The following is a 6797-nucleotide window of genomic DNA, read 5'->3' on the forward strand; positions in this document are numbered from 1 at the left end:
AATTACCAATGTGTGCAACCGAAGCCGTGGAACCAGAGTTCTGATTAGTCTTGCACCACCTGAGAAAATCGTCGTAGCTTGGCGTAGGATTTTGAAGTGAAGGTGAAGTCTGCATAGTATTAGGATAATCAATTTGAGCTGCATTTACCTGACGTGGAGGTCTGCCATGCAGCTTCCAGCAACGGTCGATAGTATGCCCAAGCCGATTACAATGGTCACACTTCAGACGAGGTTTGGAGTTGGATGACCCTCCTCGAAGGCGATTTTGATTGTTTCCAAGAGATGCAAGGGAAGCAGTGTCACCTAGTGTTGGAGCAGCAATAGATGGAGGAGAAACCGGACCAAACTCATGAGGTGTAGCCAAGCGCAACAGTTGTTCACTAACTGTATCATAGCTAGGAACAATAGTACCTGATAAAATCTGGTTACGAACGGATTCGAGTTCTGATGGTAGTCCTTTAAGTGCCATGACCATGAAATATTTACTCTGCTGTTCGGCATGAGCTGTTGCATCTTTTGCGTAAGGCATGAGGGTTTCATAACTTGCTTTCAAGGCATCAAGCTTACTCAGATAAGCTTGCACATCCATATTTTCCAACGTCAGTGTGTTGAGTTTGTGGATGACACTGTATAGAGAGTGAACATCGTTGGAAAAGACTTTCTTGGCCTTTTCCCATACCTCATAACAAGTGGAGTAGGCTTGGTACTGAGCTTGGAGGTTAGGTGCTATGGAAAACCACAACACAGTACACAGAGAGGCATCACTTTTCTTCCATGTAGCGAGTTTGTCGGTTGCAACGGCAGACAATTTTGTGGTTAGGTGCTTTTCAAATCCCTGACCGTGAAACCACATATCGACGGCACGAGCCCATATGTTATAGTCTGCTGATCCTGTTAGTTTTTCACATGGGATCAGCGGAACTTTAGTAAACGAGTCTCCCATATCTTCAAGTTAATCAGAACGGGGCTGTTTGAACTAGAGGGTAGATTTTTTGCGAGTCGGAAGAATAAACCAAGAGCAGATCTGGGATCAGAGAACAAAACCAAGCCAAAAAAAAAAATTTTTTTTTTGCCGATGAACAGTACCGCGGTGATGAATAGTACGCACGATGAACAGTACCAATATAGTCGCCGAAAAAAAGAAGAGACAAACCGGAGTGATGACACGGTTTGCAGAAGAAAATTTTTCACCGGAAGACAGTAGGTCAACCGGGTAAAACACGGCGAAGAATTTCCTCTTAGTAGGCTCTAGATATCATGTTAAGAAGTGTGGTTAGGCCTAACTCAACCCTACAAAACCGGCTTGTAGGATGAGGATTACCCCCACTTATAAGGACATGTTTAGGCCATATATTGTCCGATGTGGGACTCTTAACACACCCCCTCACGCCCAGGACTAGACAACTGGAGCGTGGAAATAAATGGTGGGTGGCCCGATAGCGGAAACCATAGAAGGTGGCCCACCGGATCTTAAACGGGGCTCTGATACCATGTTAAGATACGAAAGACTAAGAGGCATTTGAATAAACCGTGTGTCTTGTAAAGCACTACGGAGACTTGATTATATATAGAGAGATTACAACTAATTACATAATATAGTCGATGTGGGACTATTCTATATACAAATATTCTTAACACTATATTTACAAATATCAACAAAGGTTTTATTAAAAATCTTGCAGCTGAAAGAAAATTACTTCAACAAAAACTTAAGAAGGATGTTATTTGGTCATGGACCGAAGAAGACGAAATACTTATTAATAAATTGAAATATTTATGTCGAGATCTTCCTGAATTATATCATCCATCAGATGATGATCTAATTATTATTGAAACTGACGCATCAAATGAATGTTGGGGAGGTGTTATGAAGGCTAAGCCCCCTGGCCAAAAGAAAGAATTACTATGCAGATATATGTCTGGAACCTTTTCAGACAGTGAAATTAATTATCCTACTCATGAAAAAGAAACATTAGCATTAATTCGGATGTTAGAAAAACATCAAATTTATGTTCTTGATAAAGAATTTATTGTTAGAACCGAGTCTAATTATGTTGCAGGTTTCAAAAATATTAATCATAAAGGAACTTACAAGCAAGGCAGGCTTATAAGATGGCAGATGAAACTAGCAGAATATAATTACTCAATTACTCACATTAAAGGCGAAAAGAACGTACTTGCAGATATACTTTCTAGAGAATGGAACGAATCTCAGAAGAAATGTTGAAACAACAAATGGAGTTAAAAGAAGCACTAAAATATCACAAAATAAAAGAGCAAGAACTGATTGGAAAAGAAGTGGAATTAATCGAAAAGGAAATAGAAATTATAAAATCTCAACTTAGAATGAAGAATCCACTTGAAGAGATTAAATTAAAAGAACTTAAGAAATGGTATGCAGTATTTAACGGACCATTTCAAGGAATTTATGATGAATGGTATAAAGCAGCCCCTCATTTTACAAAAATCTCAGGAGTTACTTATAAAGGGTATGTCACCGAAGAAGAAGCTGAAAAAGCAATGAATGATCATAGAGAATCATAAAAATCAAGAAAAGAGATTTATCTTGGCCCAAGAACTTTTTCGGAAACAACAAAGAATAATGCACCAGAAAGAACATCCATAAAAATCTTAGGAAGAATCCCTTCTTCCCTGGATAATTTCCCAATTATGTCTCGAAAAGAGCATGAAAATCAGGTTAAATTCTCTGAAGAAAAATTTAAGGAGAATTTAAAAAGACTTACTTAATGGACCGAGAAAGAAAATACTAATTGTTTCTATATGGTGGATGAAAAGCTTTTTGGAGTAAAAGCTATAATCACCCCAGGAGCATCCCAATTACTAACATTTAATATGTTCCAATTCGGACTTATTGAATGCCTTTATTTAAGTAAAAATCTAGAAGAAATTAATCTTTTCCCATATAATTTTAAAGAATCAGTCCAGAATTTTAAAGCGAATATTGCTGGAGAAAGAAATATTTATTTAATATTTTATTCAGCCTATCCGGATTTTACAACGAATCAACCAGCCAAGCACTTTGTCTTCATTGGATTAAGCAATAATCAATTTCCTTTAAGAGATGACTCAAAAGAAGAAATGTATGATGATGATCACATAAATATAGTTTTATCTAATCAACTTTCCAGCATATTCTTTCAATGTCAAACTATTGGAAAGAATTCATGTGTGAAAGTATTGTACAAAGCACCTAATCTGCTACTACTAAGCAAGACAAGTGGAAAAGCAATAAAAGATAGAGATATTCATCTATTGACATCTTTTGAGCTACCATTCTATGCATTTAATAAGGATACAATGAATTATAAGCCATGTGTACTCAAGGAGTTATGTTCAAGTATAAAAAAGAGTGAAAATCATGCATGTGAAAGATGTTTTCAAGAAAAAGATGTCGTGGAAGTGACCAAGTGTCTAGAAAAGTCCATGTGTCTTAAGGATGAGGACAAGGAGGAAGCAATAATAGATTCATGAAGATGAGGATAAACGAAAGCAATAATACAGTCAATAATAGATAAAAAGTAAAGTCATTTGTGATGTAGTGTTTAAGTGTCTTAAATAAGTAGTACTATAGATGAATAGTACTATGCATTATTGTGAATAAAAAATAATATTATAATGTGTGTTTAGGGCTATAAATAAGTGCTTCTACAATGGGAAGAGGCAAGTTGTAGAAAACAACATTTGTGTAAGTTTCTCTTTAGAAACATATGCTAATCCTTTAGGATTTAGCTTAGCACCTTTCGTGTGCATTGTTGTAACCTAAACTTATATCAATAAAACCATGTTTCTACTTATTCAAGAATCATTCAATTAAATTACACAACATATATATCTATTAATAAACTATCTCATATAAACTTACAGAAGCAGCGGTGGACCAAAATTTCAAAAGAAATCATGATCGGGTATAATTTCTTTACTTATTTACTTTTATTAAGTGTTATAATTTTCTTATATGTCTAGCATAACAAAAATGAAAAAAGAAATAGTAAATGATATAGAACATTTACATATTACTGAAGAAGATGGAAATTACAAAGGAAGTATTTTAATAGATTCAACCCTATTTCAAAAAATACAAAAGGAAGACTTAGATTTAACTAAGGATGCAAATATGAAGGGAAATGATAGAATTGGAGGAATAATGAAAAGATTTAACCAAAAGGATAATATTATATATTATGGTAAAATAATTAATGAAACACCAACTGATATAGCAGATGCCCAAGGACATACCTATATACAATTATTAAATAAAAAGAAACTCATGGAACTGAAGAAAAATATAAAGAAAGATGAACATAGAAATAAAATAGGATATATTCATATAGGAGCAGTGCAAGTATTAATCAATGCAACTTTTCAAGAAGGAATAAATTCTCCAGTAGAACTAATATTAAAAGATGATAGAATTACAGACCCAGTAGATAAAATACTTGGAGTAGTAGAAGGAAATTTAGCTTATGGTAAACAAAAATTTGAAATACATCCAAATATTGGAATACCTTTAAATACTTAAAGATTAGAGCAAACTTTAACTCTTGAACACAAATTTCTTAGAGGAAATTTAATGAGATCAGAAGATAAAATATTTTCAATCACTTATTGTGTTAATTATGCATTAACTAATTCTCACCATAGTATTACTTTTAGATATAATAATAGAATTGATATTCCAAGTCTTTTTGAAGATATAGGAAAAATTTATTATCCAAAGAAAAATGAAATAACCGAGCTAGGAACTTTTATGAATAAATCAAAGTTTTTAGAGTTAAGAAAAAATCAAATACCAAAACCACTTAGATTTTATGAACCTGAAAAAATTGAAGAAAGTGATATTGATAAACTTTCAAACCAAGTAAAGGACTTAACAACATATTTAAAAAATAAATTATAAATTTAAACAAAATGAGTATTGCTGAATTTAGTATAAAAGAAAAAGAAAAAGAAATAGTTATAAAAATAAAAGAAATAGATATAACTTATTTTGATAATATTGAAAATAAAGAGAAAGATTTTTATGAAAAACTAAGATGTATTTGGAAATTTACTTTACCAAATGACTTAAAAACAAAAATATGTAAAGAATATGGGAAATTATGTGCACAAGCTATACTTTTTGAAAATGAAATAGATTATGCATTAGAAAGTGATATAAATTATATTTTATTAGTTGAAAGTTTTTATGATGATGAATTTATAATAGACTTAGCTTTAATAGAAAATGATGAAATTTGGGACTATTTTGATGATGATTAAGTTAATAAAAATAAATTATAAAATTATTTCAATAAATAATGAGGTATCATTTTTGGTATCAGAGCACTAAGATTCAAATTAATTAAATTTAAAAAAAATTATTATTTTCAAACTAGAAAATGAGTATAGTTAATGAAAGATTACGAATTATAGAACTTAATAGTTTAATTAAAAGAACAAGAGGTCACATAAAAATATTATATGATAGACTAGATTATTATTTAATAATAGGAGTTGATGTTGAAATTGAAAGAATTACAAAACACCTTTTAGAATATGAAAATAAATTAGATTTTTACAAAGCAAGGTTAAAAGAATTAAATGAATATAAAAATATCCGTCACTGAGATTTGCGACTAAAGAATTAGAGACCAAAGTTAAAATTCGGTTAGTAAAAACCGTCACTATCATGACTTATTTTAGCTGTGTGGTCTGTGTGATGTTAACAGGAGAAAATTTAGATTCCAATCTCCAGACAAATCCTATATTCTATGTGTATGTGAACATATGTTAATATGGATTTTAAAATCCGGGCAACTTTATATTCCTTATATATGCGAATGCTAACACGGGTAAATCCTGATTTTAAAATCCAGAGATACCCCATGTGTTCGTACATGATAAAAAGGGGTTAATATAGATTTCAATATTTGTACCAACCCTTGAGATCGGATTTCATTTGTATGATTCTTAATGATCTAAAACTTTTGAAATAGTCTCATGTGATAATAACACAAGCACTCCAAAATGAATAAATATTGGTATATTGCACTTCTCTTTTTCAATTTAGGGTCACAGAGAACACGTCTCTTGTAGATCTTAAATCGAAATTGAGGAGACTCTTACACTACACTAACAATCGGAGAGTAGTTAGGATCAAGTATTGTTCACCAACGATTGATAACGAAGGGAAAATTAAATTCAATAAGTTTGAGTTGAAGATGGATGCAGAATGTAAGTGTTATGTGGAGTAAATTTCACCTTTACGTAATTAAGATCCAATCTTGTTGGATGTGACACTTGTAAGATCAACCGCATATATTCTAAAGATGATGAAACATCTTGAACTATCTGTTGGTGATGAGAAGTCATGTTATATTTAAGTTAAAAAATATTTATGTGATGTTATGCATTTTGTGTGTGATCAGAAAGATCTATATCAAGTTAATGGGGCGCACCTCTGAAAATCCAAAAAAATATTTATGTGATATGCATTCTGTGTCGTAGACATATTTTAAACGCAAGAAGAATTTATATCATGAATTCGGGTATGTTTTATTATTTCTTATAGAAATTAGAATGTCGTGAAATTCATAATATCAAGATCAATTTTACTAATATTTGATATCAGAGCATAATTATAGACATTATGAATTTTTAATAATAACTAATTGATGGATAAACAAAACCTATTATTGTTGACGCTTTAACTTAGTTTAATGTTTTCATGTTATTTGATTCATTACACTAATGATAAATTCTACAATATAAGTATCCTGGTTTTCAATCTAAGAGAG

The sequence above is a fragment of the Vicia villosa genome, linkage group LG5 (genome assembly GCF_029867415.1).
Source record: "Vicia villosa cultivar HV-30 ecotype Madison, WI linkage group LG5, Vvil1.0, whole genome shotgun sequence".
In the NCBI taxonomy this organism is placed as follows: Eukaryota; Viridiplantae; Streptophyta; class Magnoliopsida; order Fabales; family Fabaceae; genus Vicia; species Vicia villosa.